The 22684-nt window shown below is 45.0% G+C and overlaps 1 long non-coding RNA gene across 1 annotated transcript in view; it reads left to right on the top strand.

The window, feature by feature from the left end:
* The first annotated feature begins 8871 nt into the window (after positions 1-8871).
* The window catches only part of LOC146176685 (uncharacterized), a 184256-nt gene continuing 170443 nt past the window's right edge, over positions 8872-22684 (top strand). Inside the window, exon 1 of the long non-coding RNA XR_014701554.1 lies at positions 8872-10152. This is a non-coding gene — a long non-coding RNA (uncharacterized LOC146176685). The remainder of the gene's footprint in view (positions 10153-22684) is intronic.

The following is a 22684-nucleotide window of genomic DNA, read 5'->3' as shown; positions in this document are numbered from 1 at the left end:
GACCGACATCGCTATGTCATGTTCCAGCCTGGTGACAAAGTCTGGGTGTGGACACCTGTCCACCGCCCAGGCCTGTCAGAAAAACTTCTCAATCGTTACTTTGTACCCTACAGAGTGTTGCGTCGCCTCTCAGAAGTTACGTACGAGGAGGTTATTCCAGACGGAACTAGTGCTCGTCTGACCTAGCGCATCTGCTTCGCATGAAGCCGTATTCCACCCGCTGAAAGTCGTATTTGCCATCCGGATCAGTTTTTTCTGTGAGCTTGCGTTTTTCTTTTTTTTTTCTAGGGGGGGGGGGGAATAATGCCACCTAAAGGTTTGAGGTAGCGCTTGAAAGATGAAGAAGTTTTAAACTCTCGCGTGCTTCGGCTAGCTAGGACTGTGGACTCTTGAGCCTGTGTCGCTCTGTTACCGCTTCCCGTGAGCCCCTGTCTTGACTGTGTGTCTCTGCCCCTGTTGCCGATCCCCATAAATCCCTATCTTCGTGACAATATTTACCAGGGTAGGGAACATATTGGCATAGTGTATTTTATAACGCTGAAGGTATGATACTGTTTTTTCGGCACGTTATTAAATGTAGGCTTTCCATCTCTATATATTGTCACGTAGTGGTGGTAAGGCCATTGACACCAAAAGAAGACACAGGCTTGATGCTACTGAAATTATCTCTTTATTGAGCTGACTTGCGCCCGCAAAAGAACTAAGAAACTCGTCAGAGAATAAAAACCAGCCAAGGGACGAGGACGAAGAAAGACGATGTACACACGGAAGCTGGAACTAACAACTGTGCTTTATTGAAGTCTAAGGCCAGATCTAAGGCCCCTGTATGCTCGACGCGACATGACGATTGTTATATTCCTTGTGCCACACGTGTTATTTATAAGATCCCTCTAACATGCGAAAAAGTTTACATCGGCCAAACTGGCCGGTGTATTAATGATAGGCTGTGAGAGCATCACAACTCTTTGTCACACATCAGTGGAGCTAAAACTTTGTCTCGCCATTGTAGGGATTGCGGTTGTTATCCGCTGTTTTCAAATGTCACATTTCTTGGTAGAGGCAAGGGTAAGGTAGAGAGCGAAGTTCTTGAAGCGTATCACATAAGTATGCAAGGAGATAATTGTATTAGCACAGCATCCATATCATTGATGCAGAAAGAAATAAGTTATTTATCTCAAAGACTCCAGTATCTTGGCTATCTCCGAAGCGTTGCTTTTTGTTTGTCACTTTTATGCTGGTTGTTGGACGTCGAGCTGCGCATGCCTTGCAAGGTTTCTTGGGAAATGTTATTACTTCAATAAAGCACAGTTGTTAGTTCCAGCTTCCGTGTGTACATCGTCTTTCTTCGTCCTCGTCCCTTGGCTGGTTTTTATTCTCTGACTATGCATCCAACTGACCCAGATTTCAACCCTCCTTTAAGAAACTCGGCGACGGCGATAGCAACAAACGTGCTCGTCGATCGTCGAACAAAGAATGCTCGTCACACTGGTCAACGCTCAATATAAAGGCTGCTGAGAACAATCTAGATAAAGTCGCAAACTGCTACTAGCACAACCTGGAACATTGTAGAAACATACACAAGTGATCGGAATCTTCGAGACAGAGCTCGGCTCATCTTTTGCGACAAAGAAAATGATAACGCGTCGTATCGCGACAACGAGCATGGACAAACACGGGATACAGAATTGATACGCGTGCCGGAATCACAGTGATAAGGCCGCGTGCCGGAGGCTGTTAAAAAACAACAAATACAGTTTTGAAGGTTTCGCGGCAATATGCTGAAACGTTATCTTTGCGGGTGTTTAGTTTAAGGTTAGAGCGTTGATTTACTTTTGACTCTTGTGCTTTTGTGGACTCCGTTCTTGCAGATTAGAAGTTGCGCACATAGTGTCCTTCTGTGCAATAAATATGTTTCCTTGTACATGGTAATATTTAGGCTAAAATGATGCTTGCTTCTTCTTACGTGGTAGATACACCTGAGGGGAGACTCGACCAAGTTTGGTTACGATAGTTCTTCGTTCTTGTTACATTATTCATCTTCTCTGCGTTTTCGGGTTTTACGGAAACTTGAAAGATATCCAAATGAAAACTGGCTTAAATCAGGAAGTATTCACAACTCATATTACAACAACAACTTGACGTGTAGAACTCTCTGGTTACATGCGGATCCTCTCAGCAGCTGCAAGAGAGTGGAGTCTGCCCAACAAGCTACGGTAAAGCCCACCCCGGAAAGTGAAGCTGTGACGAATAGATATTTCCGCACTACAATACCCTGGACGTCTTTTGACATCCCTTTTGAGCTCTGCTAATCACCAAAAGTGATGTCACGTTTCTCCATCTACTTTGTACTGTTAATCTCTGGATTGCACAACTTCTTGCATATCAGGCGCATCTCTCCACACAGAATGACGGCGTCGAAGCTATTGTTTAAAATTATGAACAAGCCGGATGCAAGCTGCAATCTCAAAGGCATATAACTCCTTTCCACTGAAATGCCCTTCCGGTAGCACAGCTCCTCAAATGATTGTACTAATCGCTATAAACCGATCACAAATAACGCTGAATATCGTCGTGAAGCGAAACAGCCCCTTTTCAACAGCAATGCTTGACGAAAAGCATTTCTAGTAAAGGCTTATGATAATGAATAAGAATCCTTCGATAAGACTTTAGATATGTACAGATGTACAGGAATAAGTGAGGACAATACATCAGCAAATAATTGGCCATTGTTTCTCCGCTGATTTGATTTTGTCCTCGTGAAGTTTTTACCTTTCCGGAGCTAATCACAGCGCCACCAATAGTTTGGATTAGTTTATAGGGTTTAATGTCCCACAGCGGCTCAAGCTGTGAGAGGCGCCGTAGTGGAGGACACCGGAATTTCGACCACCTGGGGTTCTTTAACGTGCACTGACATCGCACAGCACACGCCTTGCTTTTCTACTCCACTGAAAAGCGGCCGCCGAGGCCAGAATTCGATCCCGCCTCCTTGGGCACAGTAGTCGAGCGCCGAAACCACTGCGCCACCCTGGAGCATTACGGGTCGTACTGAAAGGAGGACTATCCAAACGAAGGGTAACAGGAAAAAACACTATTCAAATTATTTAAACGTTATCCGATAAATATGAATGCAGGCCAGCCCGCCACTTACTGGCGGGTTGGGGCTTTACTCTCTGCTCATTGTGTGTGCCGCTTCGACTGGCGCGGCGGCCTCATGGTTCAGCAAGCTGATTCGGTAACCGCTTGCTCGTAGGAAACTTCGGTCTTGGCCCGACAGGTTGGGGCGTCACTCTTTTCGGCACATATCGGGTCGTAGTCAGAATGCTGCGGCTCTCCCGCGGTCTGGCATCGCTGATTAGATTGGCGATCTCTGTATCGTTCTACTGCCTGTAAATTTACGCGCTCGTCTGTCTGAGCCTTGCAGACGCACCCACGCGACCCCTAGCTGTCACAGGCAACCACGGTTATACACGATGCGGAATTGTAGGATATGGTTGCCAGCGTGTGTGTCTTGTGATCCCAGCGTGCAGTTTCGCAGGTCTTAGCAACTTGTGCATTTTCTTTTCAAGCCAACGGAAAATGTAGGAATAGTCTAGCGCTGCCAAGTCTCTTACTGTCTCACATGTAACACAGGGACCTCTACACTCCCTCTATCCCTAACCTATCCGCTGCTTCCCAGGGGAGATGGCGGGTCTCCCCGGGTTCACTTCTGGTATGTTATTTTCGTTCAACTTCTAGGATTTTACATTTCCAGGAGTGCCAAAACTATACTCTTTCTCTGATGACCACTTCTCTTATCTTTGTCATTTTATTAAGTTGGATTTGGTACACGCAGGACATTTTTGTTTTAACTTTTTACATTGTACAACCTACCTTCCTCGTGTCTCTGCATACACAGCAAGGTCCACATGTCGGCGAATGTGTCCTGGTGACCCCAGGAGTTTGAGCAATTGATATAGCTATCACATATTCTGCTCTTAACGCTGAAAAAAAGAAAAAAAAAAGAAGAGAGTTGAATATTGATGGGAAAATTCCCGCTAAAGCTAAAGGGCTTTCAAGTTCGGCTTTCGCTCCGTTTTGAGTACACATCACGCAAGTAATGACAATCACGATGAACGCGTAAAAGTACATTATATTTGTGTTATTGGCTTCCAAGCGTCTTAACTTTTACTAACCTGAGATAATTGATGCTGAGTTGAGTAATGTCTATTTCCTCGGCTGTACTGTCTTTCTAACAAGAAGTAGAATGCAAAGCTCTTGCCTTGAAATATAATTGTAAAATGCATTTTTCATCAGCAGCATTCTATATTTAATTTAGTCCCAACCAGTGCCAATCTACTTATTGTAATTTGTATGCTAGTCAATAGGCACCACAAGAATTATGCGTATATTCCACAGCCTGCACGTTTGTTTTCATTTCTGTTGGCGCTCGTGCGAGAACGCAGCTTGCTTAATTGGTATCAGAGCATCTCCAGAGGCTGCCTCGTCCATGTGTTGTAAGAGTAAATAACCTCAGGTCGCTGCCTCTTATAGACATGGCTTCCAAGGGAGGCCTGTGTACAGTTTCTTGCCTTCAGAGCAAAGCTGTTTGTGCTTATAATAAATTTTGATAAACGATGCAAAGCCTTACTAACCTAATCAGACAAAATTTTCGTCTTTGCCGTCTTTGTTGTTGAGGTCGAGCAATGCTTTTCTACCCCGCAAAATGGTAACCCCTCCCCCCCCCCCCCCCCCTGCTACGCTTTCCTTCGAAAGCATTCTTTAACGAGAGCATTAATTCTCTGTATTTGTCCTGATTAAAATGCTTTGAGAAGCAAAAGTATCAGGTGTCTTGGGATACTTTATCTCGAAGAACTGTCACTAGGAAAATGAAAGTTTCATCGGAAGATAACGACTTCAAAAAAGCACGTTAAATCAAACAGATTTGCGAAGAGAGAGATGTGCGTGTTTGAGGTGGCAAATGAGAGCTGCTCGTAGATAGCTGGTTCACGACTTGCTGCTGGCACTGTTTTACAACTCTATTTCTTTTTCTTTTCGCGCTGCAGTACCATTTCACTTCCATTTTATTTTTATTTTCCCGCGTAAGTTGTTTTCTGATTTAAAAATGACTGATACTTTTGTGAAATTAAACTCAGCAGGAAGCACAACCAGAAATGTGTGCACCAGTAAGACAATATCAGTGACAAAAAACCGAATCCCAGCTGCTGTTTCCTGGCTTCCTTGCTGCATACAATATCATGCGAAGTGTTGCATGAATAACAGGGGCATGTTCATCGACACGAGAGCGGAATAAAAAAAAATGAAAAAAAAAAGAACAAACGGCTAGCTGCATTAGTTTTCGGAATTCAGACACATTCCATCATTTTGAAAACGCCGCAGTCAAACGCAGGCGACGCGGGCCAACGCATCTCGGCGTCGTCTGTTTCGAGATACACTTCGAGCCGTCTGCTACGGGGAAAACGGTCGTGACAACCCGGAATGGAAAACCGCGCAGCCCCCGACGCCCCTGTCTAAATACGACGCGGCAGCTTCAGTCAAGCGGAAGTAGATTTCCGATTTCCGGCCAGATAGGAACACGTCGTAGGACCCCGCATAATGGGTGGCGGCTTCGCTTCCGACGGCAGCCAAGAAAAACAAGCTTAGGACAAGGAGGTGGTTCGTGGCGTATCTTTTATGCCGACTGCAAAACGTGTAGGAAACGCTGGATTGTGTCGTGGCTGAAGCGGCGTGTAAAGAAACTGAATGCATTTTCATGTGAGAGGCTACACGTTGGTGCAGACATATTTATTTCGCGTACTTTGGCCAACCCGAGCCTTGAGAAGAGATGGATCGAACTCTTTCTTTTTTTTTTTTTTTTTCAGGCTAGAGCTGTGTTCGTCTCAGCTATTCATTAAGATTTTCAGTATTCTGTCCCTGCATTTCCAAGGGGAACGTTTCTTGACTACAATTCGAGCTCCAATGCATTCACCGATTGTTCCCAACATCGATACTTCCAAAGTCACTCAAGTATTAGAGATATCGGGCTTGCCGAAGACACACTATTGATGACGTATACCTGTTTACCGAATCCATCACAGGCAGTTGTAGTGCCCACCATTGGACACGCCCTTGTAAAAGTGTGCGCGCCGGAGGATCCTGCAAACATATATAGGTACGTCTACGTTAGTTAACGTCTCTGGCAGGCTAAAGCTCTCTGTTATCTTTTGCCGAGTTGCCTTTGCATCATTGAGGCCTGAGTCTGACAGGTGTTCAAGAAAGAAGGTTAGTGAGGAATGGGGATAGAGAGCCTCAAAATCGACCCTCCTCTTTCAAATTTCTTTGCAGCGCTCGTGTTAGGCTTGTACCCCCCCCCCCCCCTCTCTCCCATCTCCAGTAAATGTATCAACAACAGCGCTAGGACGAGACACGCAAAAAGCAATGCATTTACTGTCGTGTCGACCCACGAACTGATTTACAGTATCAGGAATGAAGACGCCTCACAATTATTGGACCTGAGCACTGGTGCACAAACTGTTTTCCGTGGCAAATGCAAATAATAAGTGTATGAACATTATTAATATCTGGGTATTACAATCTTCCATTTATACATTCTCTTGCGTGATCGAGACAGCGTACTCGTCAAGTCTGTGTAGGAAACGATTTTCTGAGTTGTTTTTTTTTTTCTTTTTGTAGCTTTCGACCGTACGTACTGTTTAAAGCTGCTCTGAAATAAACGAAGATAACGGGAATAATTAGGGAGAATAAAAGAGAAAAACATGAAACAATGTTTTCACATCTCGCTTTCGCAGGCCTATTTGAAATGAAAGTGATTATTCAAACCGTGATACCATCAAATTGATCCTTGTCTTAAAAACGTCGTGGACATTATAGGAAAAGAAGTCTTCTGTCTTTAAACGAAATACAACTTTACACATCTCTACCATCGCCTGAGTACCTTTGACACAGCGCTTGTAAAATGAATCAATCACTCCGGAGTAAATTTGTTTTTAAACTACGCATTCACCTCCATTTGCAATAATAGCGACCCAGTTTTGATTAATTTTGCTGTGTGCTTGATGGGTGCGTTGGTAAAACCTGTTTCTTCCGTTGTCAACATTTATGCTCTAGTCAGTCAACAGGACCTAGATTGGTATAATTAATCGCCATTCGCATATTTTGCACTTGACATAAAGGCGCGTGTTTAGCACACTACGTAAGAATCGATCTCTCGCAGTACGAATGAGACATCCAATTAACAGGAAATATGTTCTAAGAGAATAATAACCAGCCAAGGGACGAGGACGAAGAAATACGAAGTACACATGGTAGTTACCATGTGTACTTCGTATTTCTTCGTCCTCGTCCCTTGGCTGGTTATTATTCTCTAAGACAATTAATGGGGGGGGGGGGGGGGTACCAACTAACCCAGATTTCAACCCTTCTTTAAAGATGCTCGCACAGTTGTCAGCCGTAAATATTATTTTCTCTTTTTAGTTTCTTATCCACAACCTAATTTCTAATTCGTTCCCCCTGCCCAGGGTTAGGTGTCTTAGAAAATGTATTTGCTTTTGTCTTTATTTGTTCATAATTTGATTTTTACTAGCCGATTACCACGACAATTTTTTCTATAGGAGCACTTCGCTACTGACGCAGGTCCAGTACTATATTTGGCGCCGTTAATGCGTGTAGGAAGTCGCACCGCAAATAAAACCAAACATTAATAAAAATCTCGTACGGCAGAAATTGCAGTGTACACCCTTTCGGTCGCATAGCTTCACTACATCTCTCATCTTGAACTTGACACGGGTAACATTCCTAAACTAGAACTATGCGGCAAAATCCGGCCATAACTTTGCTTGTTTCTTTCTTTTTTTTTGTGCAATCGCTGCCAAGCATGAACAAGTCAGGCTTTTCGTGTTGTCTCCCCACAGCGTGTTGGGTTTAACATAACCAGGAGCTACATAGTTCTTTTTTTTTTTTTACGTTGTTGCAAAGCACAACACTGTCTTAGACTAGAGTATCGCTCAATTATACTCCGAGTTACTCGAAAAAGAGCGACAGCAGATGATAGACGAGAAGGTTCTAGACGCACAGCACCGCATCTTGAGCCGTCCAGATGTCACCACAACAGCGAGACAAAGCAACCAAGACGAAGCGGTAAAGCGAGGCGGGAGAAGCCGATCGCGGTTGCTGCTGCACTCAGTTTGGAGTAGGCCGGGTCGACGCGCAAGCAACAGCTGTGCCCATGGAGAACACATGTTTCCAACGCATTCCCCTCTCCCACTTTCTAGCTCCACAGTTTCCCGCCTTTGCTCTCTTTCTAGTAGACGTCGTCTCACTTCGTGTCGGTCTTCTTTCACTCAGTGCGTTGTTTTTACAGTCCTCGCGCGTGAAGACAGACGCTCTCGTGAGGTCACAGAAGAGGGAGGAAGGGTGGATGCAGGGGTGGAGGCAACGACCATGACCGTTAGGAAAAGATACATAAATGCACTCAAACGCCTTTTACTCCGTTATTGCTTTTCGAAGAGTGGAGTACCTTACTTGTGACTCCCAAAATAGGATGCCCTTAGAGTGCTCTTAATGCGAAGCTGTCTTCTTTCGTCTCGTCTTTACATGGCGTTGTTTTTTCTGCTGACTTCCGCTTGGGCGCTGAAAGAGCATTGAGGGCTAGTATTCGCACGCGCCCGTAGCAGACGACCTGCGCACACGGACACGTCGTCGTCTGCTGCTCGGAGCGCCGGAAGCAGACGACGCCCCCAGAACATTTTATAGCAGACGACGCGCAAAGGCCGGCCGCCGCCGCTGGGGCGCCTTCGGCGATGGGCGCACGGGGGCGCTAGCGTCGCCAATGCTTGCGTGCGCTCCTTTTTTGCTTGCTTTTGTGGTTGTGTTTTAAACGCGAAAAGGTTGCAGGGTAGGGCGCCAGCGGCGGCGGCGGCGGGGGGTTTGCATCCCAGCAAGCACCGCTCTTGAGCCGCGGCTTGAGCGGCGAGCGTGCGCTTTGAGCGGAGCAGCAGCTAGCCAGCCTCGGGGTTTGTGCCGCGTCTGCCGCGCCGAAGGCGCCGCCAGCGAGGTGTGTGTTTCTGCTGCTGTCCGATGTGAGTGCGTGCGTGTGCCCTTCCGTTCTTATTTCCGCTTTCTTTTTCTACTTTGCTAAACTGAACCCCGGCGGCGGGGTTGCGCGTTCGTCTGCTACTGCGTTTCCGCTTAAGCTGTGTGCAATCGAAAGCGGCTGTACACAGAGGCAGCTGTGGTGTAGCGATTGCGAGGTCATCTACCAACAAACCCTCGGAGCTCGGATAGCGTAGAGGCATATTTATTTGGCTACAGTTCGTCTCCTAACACCAATCCTTGAGATTAATAGTGTGCGTCGATCTGTCGAAGCGGGTTGATTTGTGTTACACCGCAACTGGAGTGTTTCTTCGCCGTCCGTGAGTCTCGACCCGAAGACCACATTTTATTGGGGAAACATCGTCACGTTGGTGCTAAAAGCTGGACAACGAAGTTGTGCTTCCACTGCTAGTTTGTCATCTGCGAAGCAATCAACACAAGAGGACACCGCTTCAAACCGTCTGCCCATGCTCGTCTGCTTACGCTGCGGCAGCGCCAGCAAGATACATGCCGCCACCAGCCACGCATAAAGAAATATCACTGAGGCCAGATGGTGTGCTGCTAGTTATTCTTGATCCTACAGTGCAGTGATACAAAACTGAATGGAGTGTAGACCCGGCGCACTTTGTTCGATGTGGTGCCCCATCGACGAGTGGTGAGAAGCAGCGATTTTCTTCCAAAGGCCTGCACAAGATACGTACGCTCCCCGTTCGACGCAGCGACATCGTCTTCACAGCCTGTTCACCGCCGGTGTGTTTTCTGCTCGTCTGCAAATAACCTGCGTGACGCGGTTACAGGCGTTTGGCGCGCCGCGGCGTACCTTCTTTCTTTTTCTTCTGATTTCAATTCCTTTTCGTGCTTTTCTTAACAATTTTTCTCTTTTTTTTCTGCAATACTCTGAACTGGGCGCTAACGCGATTTGAAGACGTTGGCGATCGCTTTGGCAAACAAAAATTTTTTATTTCGGTTTTCTTTTCTGATTTGTGCTTGTGACTGCCAAGCGGGTCTGGATAAACGGAACATCTGTCAGTGGAGACTGTTCCCACGTTGCAGCGAGTATCGAAGGTAAGCTTGCAAACCATTTCTGCTACTGCATGCTTAACCAGCCGGAATCGTTCTTTTAAAGACACTGAATCACGACAGGTGGGGTGGACAACTTTGCTATTAAAAAGCGATCAATATCGGTGAACACTTGTTCGAGAGCTTGCAGTTTTTCTCTGGCAGGACCAGCAAGAGGGGAAAAAAAGAGACATCTCAGATTTTGTTTTTGTCATCGTCAATGACCGACGCGCGAAGGTCATTCGGGAGAGCCACACTCTGTACGCGCTGGCGAAAACTTCCTACTATCTGTCCGAGCCAATAGGTGGTTATAGGCAATAGGTTGCTTGAGTAAACATAAAGTGTATGTCTGCACGGACGTTTGGCATCTAACTTGCGCTAAATCTGGAAGCGAAAAAACGTGGCCAAGAATTCCGTCGTTTCTTTGCAAAAAAAAAGGACTGAACAGTATTTCTTTCTGTCTCGCTACGACCGTTAGTGAAATACTTATTTGACCACTGCTTTTATTTATTTTTAATTTTGTATCGCAGATAAAGAGGTCATATGTATGCAAACAAAAATACATGTGCTTTAAGCGTAATTCGTGTTGCGCAATTCATTTGCAAACACTCACCTCTTGCCACATTCATCTCAACGTCGAACGAGCTTTACACCTGGTTTCTGGGCGCGGTGCTGATCGCTTTTTTTTTTCTCGAGAAACGAAGAGGACCACACCCCAGTTATTGTTCATGTGCTTAGGCACGCGATCAGGAGAGAGGCCTCGAATTTGCATACTTGCTGTCATTGCTACTACGAAGCCTCCGGTTTGTCGATACTGAAGGTGGGCTTATATGAACAGCGTTTTTAATAATCATGTCCCGGTGTATGCTGTTTTCATGTTGGAACGTGCACGTCAAATCATTGGGGTGAAGGGACGAATCATTTGCCATGAAAAATCGCGCGGATTTTCCACAGTTTCAGCGGGAACACTTCACGATTAAGGCCATCATTATCTTCATCGACATTCAGTGACTCTTAATTCCATGTAACAGAAGGCACTGGATGAATGTATGCGAAGTATTTCGATAGCAATAAAGTTGTCAGCGTTGCGCGACGTCTTTTTTTTTTTTTTTTTCGAAACATCGACGAGAGTATCCACTTTATATCTTATAGGTCAATATTTTCCGTTCACAAACATCTTTAAAGAAACACGTTAATTAGGCTGATCAATTTCATATAGCTCATGTATGCCAAGGCTAGGGGACTTTTATTAACAGCGGCATCACAATCGAACGGGCCCCGCCGGGGTGACTCAGGGGCTAGGGCTCTAGATTACTGAGCCGGGGACAATCTCGGCCACGGCGGCCACATTTAGGTACTGGAAAAACCAAGGGCGCCCGTGTACTTACGCTGTCAGTGCTCGTTTAAGAAAATCCGCAAACGAAATCAAACGAACACTCTGCTCTAAATCGATGTCCCAAGGAAGGGCAGGAACAGTGCAGGAACCTTTACTCCAAATAGAAGTCAAGTGCTTAATCAAGTCATGCGGAATAGCGACCGCATGTTGGTATTTTAGCGATGCCACATATTTATCTTCTTTTATAGCCGTAGACTTTCAATGAATGGATTTGTTTTCCTGAAATCGCTTGTTTTCGCTTCCTTCGGTCTTTCTCATTTGCACAATGTATGTACAGGTGTGGCTTCTGCCTTTATGTCAACATTTGTATGTATGTATGTATGTATGTATGTATGTATGTATGTATGTATGTATGTATGTATGTATGTATGTATGTATGTATGTGTGTATGTATGTGTGTGTGTATGTATGTATGTATGTATGTATGTATGTATGTATGTATGTATGTATGTATGTATGTATGTATGTATGTATGTATGTATGTATGTATGTATGTATGTATGTGTGTATGTATGTATGTAGATGGATAAATACGCGTGCAGTAAACAAGAAACGGACGAGATGACATGCTGGTCAGTGCTCTCACTCAACAGCTCCTGTAACGTGGCAGCATGATGCGCCACAGTAAGGCGTGTGCAGATTTTGCACAATGAAAGTGCGAAGTGAAAACCTGTAGAAGGCAACGAAAAAAAAAAAAAGAATCTACTTTTTTCACCAGAATAACTATTTAAAAACTTAAAAGCATAGCCCAAACTATAGATACTTTCAGTCCACTTCCCCGGCTGACAGAAAAGTGATTTACTTTTGTGCAATTAAGTGAAGTCTTTGTTTCAGATTTTCGCAAGAATCAATTTGCGGATACTATCAACACACGTAGATACTTCGCGAGATCGAGTCCTTCCGACAACGGGGGTCCTCAAACTACGTACTTCCACGGTTTCATATTGAAAGCTTCCGCTATAAAGGACCAAAGCATTTTCTTGTCCGAAGCGATCCTTCTTAGCGTCAAGCTCTTTACAGTCCCGTTGAAAAACCCATATATCCAAGTACTTGGGCTGCAAATGTAAACGACTTCTAGTTGTTGTTTTGTTGTTTTTGTTGACCTCCGTGAAAATGTCACTGCTGTGCGAAGCGTGGCCTTCTTTACCTTTCCACCACTGACCCATTACGAAGACCACCGAAGCGTTTTTATTTCTCCAGCTTTCATTTTTTTTTTTTTTTTTCGGTGATCGTTGACTCTCGATGGCTTGATTCCGGGAACCTTTCAGTTTCTCGGCCATTGCTATTTCTGAAGTACTTCATTCTTGAGCTTACTGTCTTTCCCGTCAGTATTTTGACCGCTGCATTTATTTCGTGCCCGTCTTTCTTCCTGTGACTGTTATCTATCGAGTTATCGAGCACATCAAATAAATAGTGTCAGTGAAAAAAATCTAGCACCTTCCTGTGGTAAAGATATAAGAGCGTAGAGCAAGCACTGCGGCTAATTTGACAAAGAAGCGAATTGTGGTAAACAGTAGAACAAAGGAATCAAGCGCTTTAGCCGGAAATAGGCAGGTACTGCAGCCCTAAATTCGCTATTAAAATTGCTAGGTCAAAAACGCGCCCATTCAAATATGGCACACGAAAGGCTGTTTTGAACGGGATATAATTAAGTATCTAAACCTACAAGCGCAAGCCGAAGCGGTACTAAATGGGCAGGCACTAAGTTTCACCAGTGTTTTTCTTCAGGTCGAAGAACTGAAATTGTGCCGGGATAAAGGCGATTTACAGCAACGTATTTCAGTAATAATGGAGCCCAGTGAGGTCCATATTTTCGATGTTTATGGACAAAAACCAAGCGGCGCTTCTCACGTCTGTGCTCAGCTGATGAAAAAAGAAAAGTAAGAATAAGGAAAAGTACGTGAAACAGCGCTTACATAATCCAAAGAAAATGTGCCGCATTTTCTTCGGCCCTTTTTCTCAGGTACGCTTTCGCACCTTTTATACCTTGCGAGGAAAAAATAAAGCTCATTGGAAGGAGTGGCCCGCAGTCCGACTTAAGAAGACTGCTGCTTCTTAACGACTCACTATATAGTGAGAGTAAGGTGGGTGACCTCACGACTGTCTCGAAAGTGAATAATTGGGCCCCGTCCTTTGAACAACTGACGACTCGCGCGAAAGTTACAGAAACAAGGCCTTGCTCTCCGCAGTCTTCTTGTCTCGCGTTACAGCTTTAAAATTTGTATCTTTCTTTGGGTCTGGAGGAAGGGAGGAGTGGGAGGGTGATGCACGTCCTTTGGCACCGTAGATTGGAACTCAACGAAAAGCCCTATGCGGTTAGGCGTAGCTACCTGCGGAAATTTAGCGCAATAAGGAAGCGCTAAAAAAAATGAAGTCTCGATGGATTAGAAGACTGACCTGAGTTGATGGTAACCTAACGGGACTGAGAAGAAAAAAATAAGCTTGGCTACATTAAATACGTACAGCAGGTAAGTGACGTATAGCTGGAGTATAACGAGAAAGCATAGATTTTAAGGGAAGGCAATCATAGCAGGCTAGAGCGGGGTTTCACGCGGGAAAATTAGAATATAAATTTTTGTGGGCCGAAAAAAAAAATATGGCAAAACGGGGGGAGAGGGATCTGCTTTGTTTATTCACCACCGATAGCTGATGGTTTAACTTGGGTGATGCAGACTGAAAAGCCAATTGTGTCATGAGTATGTTTATGGGATGTACGAGAGGATTGCGTTGCCAAACGAGGTTAAATGGCGAAGAATATGTGCGAATTTTTATGGGGATATTTTTAGGCCTAATAATCCTTGCGAGCTAGCAAATAATCGGCGCTTTCGCTGTTCTTCTGCGAAGGCATTTCTGCAGGGCCTTTACTCCTTGTGAACTTTGAGCAGTGGTGGTGAGTGCACTTTCGTTCTCATCAAGCTGTTTTCTGAAACGCGTGCGGTTTGCAGTAAACTGCGGGGCACAATGGAAAGTTCACACTAAGACCAGAAACAATCCCTGCATAAGCTGTCTAACAAGGCATGAGTTTGTACTAACAAATGAGAACAGAGGATTATTGGCTCTGAGACTTTGAAAGATTTACTCAACAGAATGCGAGCTGCATTCCCGGGAACAATGAAGCGTGCGCCGCAAAGGAACGACTCCGTGTGACGGTCACCTGAGTCTAGCTAGGTGGAATTTTTACCAAAAACAATTGCTTCTTCTCTGCAACCCCGTTGCTAACGGCATAAACGTTAATAGTGAGAAGAATAAGCCGTGTTCACGAGACAGCTGCAATGGCGGAAGCGTTGTCCTAATGTATACGGCTGCAGTTGGAACCCCGTTGGATGCGCTGTTACAGGAAGCAGTGAAACGAGGACGGATCGTGCGCGTAGATTGTGGCGACGTCGTGAAATGCGCGTGAAACGGCATGGACTGAAAGGCGACAGGTCGCCATGCGCTGTCGTGACGCATTTGTTATGGTCACACGAGATCTCACACGGGGTGTTACGGCGTTACACCGCAGTGCCTTTCTTTGCTGCGTCGCGTTATGCACAGTGCCGTAAAACTAAGGGAAAGGGGGCACACTGCATAAGTCTATATTATTCGAAGTATCATGATGTGAATGCCAAAGAAACACGCAGGAACAAGTAACAACTATGGTGGTAACAAGGAAAACTTTTGCAACGAGGATTGTTACATTTTCCGCGGACAGCCGACGCTTTACGTGTTGTAATGTTCGTACAGCGGCGCTAGTGGAAATCATTCTAGTGGAAGTGAAGAAGAAGAAACGGGCATGGGCAGGACATGTAGTGCGAAGAGAGGATAAAAGATGGTGGCTTAGGGTAACAAACTGGATTCCAAGGGAAGGAAAGCGTAGCAGGGGGCCGCAAAAAGTTAGGTGGGCGGATGAGGTTAAGAAGTTCTCAGGGGTCAAGTGGATGCAGCTATCACAGGACCGGGTTAATTGTAGGGATATGGGAGAGGCCTTCACACTGCAGTGAGTATGGTTAGGCTGATGATGATGATGACAGCTGCGCTAGAGCGCAGCAGATGTAACCATTATGATTATAAGTCTCGCTGTTGCTAAATAAATGAGCACGTCTGTGTATTTTTTTCCTAACCGCATCGTTTACATCGTTTAAATACCGATCATTTTCAAGTTATTTAGTATCTATGGTTCGCTAATATACTTTTGGACCACATTGTAGAAGCGCTCAATTAAAACCGCGGCGTCCACCCCTGCACAATGCCGTGTACCTGCGCAACGCTGGAGGCTACGAGAATGTAAACTTGTGTCAAAAAATGAAAGTTATCCGTCTTTCAAATATGCATATGGCTGCAGCCATACTCTGTCGCTACGTACTCCAGTTATCTGCATGCTTCGCTGGCTCCCCCTTGTATTCGCTTTTCGGAACAGACTTGCCGACTAGCCAAAGAGCTTCAAATTAAGTTGAAAGGATTGAAACGATTAAAGTGAGGAAAACTATAAAGACAACCTTAAACGAAAGACGGCAATGTGTCTTAGAGAGCCGAAGCGAGTTAAAGGCCAGCTGCATATTGTTTTTTAGTAAAAGATGTTTCTATTTGCACTTTCATGTCGGTAGTCATAAAAACTACAGATATAGCATTCTTAATCGAATACTGCCTCAAAAATCACCCTCAAAACGCGCGCGTTCTTAATCGAAACTAGTAGAATGTCGTCCGTTAGCTAGTAACGATAAAGAAAGAAAGGTGTGAACGGGAAAATAAGGGACCACTCGCTCTTGTATTTGTGGTAATTGGACGACTCGCTGCTGTCCGAAGAAAAGAGCGAGTGGCCGCACGCGTACCACGGGCTACGCACGTGAACGGCGATCACGCGATTTTACAGCACAGTGGTCGAATCCTCGTAAATTTGTACTACTTTTGCTTTGTCTACTTTGGCCTTTCTGTCACCGACGAGAGATGGTGCTGTTACTGCAACATCCCCGGAAAGTTTCTATTGTTTTTGTTTTTGCCGGAATCGTCCTGAACCTTCGCCACATACGAGATGGACTTTCGGGACATTCGGACCTAACCTGACAAGGACGCTACCAGAACTCTGCATAAAAGCATAACTGATCGTCATGTGTGGCCCATGACCGTTCGCTGTTTTTGTCACTTCGGTATAGCGCAAGAGGCTGGTGAGGTTTTAGATCTTTCTCTTGTGATGCGTATATGCATGGAATTCGCGCTTGAAATTCAAACGTACCTCACCACGGTACGAAACACGGGACAAACCGGAACAATTATAGCATCAGCATTTCACTCTGCATCATAATAAAACCTCTCACTTCCAGTGTGTCCCGCTTGTGGCATGCTCAATGTTTGCAACAGCTACCTCGTATCTGGTAACTTTCCCAGATTCGCATCCTATGGAGTTTTTTATTCGCTCATAATGACAGTGCCAGTTTCTATCTCGAGGGGAACTTTGTAATGCCTAGTTTCATAGGACATCCGAATATTTACAGACATTTTAGCTGTTGAGTGAAATTTTGCTGTAATTTTGGGACTTCCTAGCGGAAACAAAGGAATTTAAGAAAGTTATGCGTGGCATGTAAAGCGAAGGGAGTAACGGGTGGCTTAGTAATGTAAAGTGAAATATAAGGAGATGCGAAGGTAGACAGCGGGAATAGGGAACAAGAGGGGACACGAGGATATGGATATTTAGGAAATATACAGGGGCCCAATGTGACGCAGGACAGGTCTAAACGTGTAGCAGCTGGAGAGACGCATTTGTTTAGCAATTCCCACTGAAGCATTTATATATCAACAATTCATATAGAATAGCGGCAATAAGAAAACTTTATGAAACGTGTATGGATCCTTACATCTATCCCAAATGGTTTCAATATTCTCCGCGCGGAGTGCATGTGGTAATTTGGAGTTCGTATATTTCCATGCCCATTCACCAGATACTTCGTACCCTTGGGCAGTAGATCCAAATAAAAAAATGTATTAAATTTTGAAACTCGTCACGCTAACATTTCACTAAGGTATACGTGTATGCGGTCAAACAACGACCCTTTGGCCGTCGGATTGACTTTATTCATTCCCTGTCATTCTCACAAAGACTGTCCCATGACCGAAGCCATCAACAAGCTCTTTCACATGTTCTTCTGTAGCAGCAGGTTGTAGCTTGTGATCCAGCCAAATGTTATTAGAATACAGGCATTCACCCATCATATAGTGTCCGGAAATATATTACGCTCCATACATAATCAATTCAGGCACGTTAGTGCAATGAAAGACAATCTATTTCTGTACAGCGCACTGTTCGGTCAGTGTCTGACATTCTTTCTAGTGCCCTACTGCAGGCACCATTTTCACGCCATATAAAACGCAGTGCTATGCTTCACTGTTAAACTTCGTTACAGAGCCTACGCCAAAGTAAATATAAACGATATATCTCGCAAGTCACGGCATACTGCTTTTCTGTACATTCTGTACTGGGTATCCCGGCATTTAGCATATTGCTGTCAAAGGAAGATTCGACGCCAGAGCATACGTCGGAGGGATCACTCATGAGTTGACATATTCAGGCTCACTCATGCTCATATTCTCATCATGATTTGAGGGGAGAATGAATCTGGGCTCGCGTTTACATCATGCTCCGAGTCGTGATTGTGACCGCTGTCACGTTCATATCATGATACGAGTCATGAGCGTGTCCGGTTCCCCGTTGAGATCATGATCTGAGACATGAGCTAATTTAAACTCGCGTTGAGGTCATCGTCTGAGCACTTAGTCGGGACTCGCGTTCAGATTATGATCCTAGTCGTGAGTACGGGCTCACGTTCAGGTTATGATCTTGAGTTATGAGTCCGGACTCACATTCAAATCATGATCTTATTAATGAGCCTTACCTCACGTTCAATCAATTTGAACAAGCCTCGGTTATATTGAAAATTTGTAAATTAGCCTGTGTGAGCACTGATTATTTTGCCTAGGTATTTCTCTTTTCGTCGCCAAATTCATCCTCAAAGGAAAAGAATAGTGCCGGCCAAAAAGAAAAGGTCAACCTACTTTCTTTTCTTCCTGTTATTTGAACAATGCGCACTCCACTACAGGCACTTCATTATGAGCTGTTGTACATCGTGATGCAATGCAGTGCGGTAAAAATTTCACGGCGTTGCACTCTAGGCTCGCGACCACTAGAACCTGCTGCAGCATGCGTTGCTCTGCACTGTCTTTACATTCGACTCAGAGTGATGTTAAATGGTAGGCAACGAGGCCCAGATTCTGTCACTGTACGTGCAGTCAATTAGTACTGAGGCAATTCGAAGTAGCAAGAACGGGCCAGTTTAACGAGTCGCGTTTGCCGCGTCGTTTCCCATCCTTTTCATATCGTTCATAGTCTTAAAAGTATTCATACTGGCTACTTCATCAGAAACGTGTTTGGCACTTCTACAAGGTTATTTACGTGACTGTGATAGTGGGACGGTGGCCCAACAGATTTATCACTCGAAGATGTCGTGAAACGTCTATCGGCGCAGTCGTGTGTACATGGCATATTCGGGAGTGTTTCACGCCATTATTACTGACCCGAAAGATCACTTCCCTTCCCTCCAACTCCCTAATTAAGACAAGGCCGAAATAAACCAAGAGTTGACCCAGTCCATGTTGGCAGGTTACCCCGGCAAGGTCAAAAATCTTCAGGGAACACTGCTCGCGTTTGATCTCTTAAATGGCAGTAATTACGGCCTCCTGAAATATGACAGACGGGGGCTCACACAGTAAAGGAATTTGTAGCTACTGGATCAAGAAGAGCCCTACTGCACAGTAGAAGCGTAATTCATGTTACCTTGAGAGTTTTGACCAAGACTGGACATCACTAAACAAATGATTCTTCTCATGTGAACGTCGTCCGCACTGGAACTTGAAGGCGGGAGTGGGTATTCTTTTGATTTTTTGCGGCCTGGTAGCAGCACTCTAAGGGACTGGGGAGTGCATTTTCTCTTTGCCTGAACTCCTTTTTCCGGAATTATGACAGCGCATATAACAAATACGGACAACCAAGAAGACAAAAGACTGCCACTAAACTTTCGTCAGGTTGTATTCGTTGTCAGTCAACAATACACATGAAAAAACTAAAACACGTGTGCCGTGTGAAAATTCGAAAACAACGCCCTTTTATGCAAAACGCTTAAGGTACATTAGCTCCGACGTAAAATCCGCCACGGACGTGTCATTGACACAGCGGCTCCCCTATTTCTGACATGAAAAACTTCCGACACTTCTCGAGCATTACTATCGCTGCTTTTGTAGAAACTCCTTACCTCGTTAAGCCGCGGTTCACACCAACAGCATAGGGCGCAATGCTCTGACAAATGTGTGCCACCTTATTTTTTTTTTGTCTGTGTGTGTCTGTTATATGAGCTATGATAATTCCGGAAAAAGCAAACCGTCTAGACCATGTCTCTTGAATCTCTTCTTTCTGTAGCAAAGTAGAATTGCACCCTTACCTGATGCAGCTGGTAGAGACAGTTCATGTCGCTTTTCTCACGTCTGTCGCCTTTCAAGTTTACAGAGAACGTGGTAGATATACACCATCTATGCCCGCGGATGCACTAAATATACATCCGCACAGATCTCTGGTATGTGTTATTCGTTTTTGTCGTTACATCATTTCCGGTTTCTCGTTTCGTTCTGTTTCGCCATACTCGATTGCTTTCCCCTATGGGTAGGGTTAAGAGGAGTCAGTGTTTGGAGGAAACGGGGTTTACTGCACCCCGAGACGAAACTAAGCAAGGTGCGTCTCTGCAATCTTGCTGGCGTCAAAACTGCGATGATCGACACCGACTAGTGGTTATTGCTGATGGTTGAGGTGGTTATGAAACCATACTGAAACAGCGCAGGGGGCCGCTTGGGATGTAAAAGCCAAAACAAAATTTTTGTGAGATACTATTGCTTGAGTAACATGAAGGGCTACGAAGAGTGGTGTAAAAAAAAAAAAAAAACAGCGAACAAGCAAGCATCGAATAAGAGGTGTTATTGCAAGCAGCCTCTGACAGGAGTTCATTCCACGTTTGGCAAAGTACCGAGCAGCCGAAGCGTCTCTTTCTGAACTAGACGGTGCGTAGGAAAGAATATGACCGCCAACGAATATGTTACCACACGCGAAGGGTACGCAGCAGTGTATACTACTGTGCGTTTTTTCCTTATCATTTTTTGATGGATGCCACATTCATTGCCAACCAGCCCACATAACGAGGGTATGATTTGTTCGCCTGTTTATTGAATACACAGTCGCACATGTCCCCTTTTCTGCATGATAAAGAATATTTCCAATTTCGCGCACAGCCTGATGTTAAACCAGAGTTCAGTTTTTATCGTCCACTTCTCCTAGGGCTCTAGAAGAATTTCTCTAAAGTGTCGCCACTGGGTCTTTACCACGTGTCAACAGCCGAATCTAAAACGCGTCTCAACCGCCTTTTCCCCGCATCCCCTACGTGTTTCATACCACGTGTTCACCGCGTGGCCAGCACGTCTCGACCTCGGGCCAAGGTGCAAACCGCGCCAAATAAGACAGCACAAATAAGCGACTATATAGACAGGACGAAAAAGGAGGTTGTGGTCGTAGTGCTGCGTACTCGGCTTCCCAGCTCGCTTGCTTCGTGGTGTTTTCCCTTGAAGGCCCGTGGCCTGGCTGGCCGGGCGTACAGTGTTTTCTTTTCTTGCTCACGCTCACATAGACGCACATACGTACGCTCGGTGTTATAAGCGGCGGCAGGGAGCCTCACCTTAATTTGTTTTATTTTCGGGTCGCCGCCGCCATCTCCGCGACCGAGGTCTTCTGGGGTTATAACGGGAAACACCGGCGCGGGGACACAATGTGCGCGCCTGCGGCCGCCACCGAGTGCGCTCTTCGCTCACCCGGTGCGCTTTCCTCCCTTCCTTTTGCGCTCCGAGCCAGAAAAGCGGCCGTGCTATTACAAACGCCTCCAGGTATAATGGAGGTGGGAGGAGTGCCTCCACACCCCCGAAGTTTGTTTATTTATCACTCGATTCACTTATCCTGCTTATTCAATAACTGAATGGGGACCTACACCGGTCTTTTTTCTTCGGTCTTCTGTGCTTCAAAATTAAAACAGGCGGCTTGTTTGGCTGAGAAGCGTGCTTTGAATGAAAGAAACAGCGGGAGTAGTGCTAAGGGGTCTGCTTTAAACGTAGAATGCGGCCAGGCTTCATTCGGCCAGTACGTACGGCTCTGTAGAGTGGAAAACGGTTTGAAATATATGCACGAGCTTCTTATTACGTGTTTATAGTGCACGTTCTGGAAACAAGACCAGGGCGCTATATGTCGCAGACTAAGACCATGTAAACCTTAACGTATTTATCTGGTGAGATAATAGTGCTCTACTTGGAATTTTGAAAACAAATGGTTTACGGTAGGAGAGTGGGAGATGTAACGCCAAATATCTTCTTCGGAGGCAAGACTGCTTACTTGTGGAAATTCGAAAGTATTATTTATTCGAGTATCACTTTAGGGGCGAGTCATGACTATGATGACTGTCAGCGATGCCTATGAGTAATGACATGTTAGCTATGTATTTGACTATGAGATTGAGTCATGCTTACGAGTAATGTAAAAACTATGCGCCTTACAATCTGTTACTTCATTAGACTGCAGTATTTTAATTAGACTATAAGTCTTGAATCATAATTTATTAGGCTGTGATACTTCCATTTCATCATTCATGACTATGCGTTTTGCCTTACTTCCATTGTGTCGTCGTGTACCGGCGCCATGACGTCATCCGAATTTCATAACATGCATGGTCTCCGCCGGGAGATACCGGCTTTTGGGTCAATGCGTTCGCATTGAAAAAAAAAAAAATAGCAGCAGGTTGCCTCTTTGGATAACAGCCTGGGTTTTAAGTACAGCGAAGGTGACCATGTAGAAAACGTGCGAGAAAGATGGGGACAAAATGGTCTGAAATTCTCGCGGTTTAAACGAGATAGGTCTTCGCTATGGACATAGCCGGGATTTCCAAGAAGACGACGCTTATTATCACGTTATTCCAAACACAATACGAGTATCAACAACCTGTTTAATTGGAATTGAGGCAGCGTGCCAATGGCCCTGCTCTTAACGATTCTATTTATTACGTGAAAGAGAAAAGCAAAAACTTCCTATTGACT

This window comes from Amblyomma maculatum, chromosome 10 (assembly GCF_055883805.1).
Source record: "Amblyomma maculatum isolate TAMU_Amacu chromosome 10, ASM5588380v1, whole genome shotgun sequence".
Classification (NCBI taxonomy): Eukaryota; Metazoa; Arthropoda; class Arachnida; order Ixodida; family Ixodidae; genus Amblyomma; species Amblyomma maculatum.
Note: the sequence above shows the minus strand (reverse complement) of the source record. Positions and strands in the feature narration are given on the sequence as shown.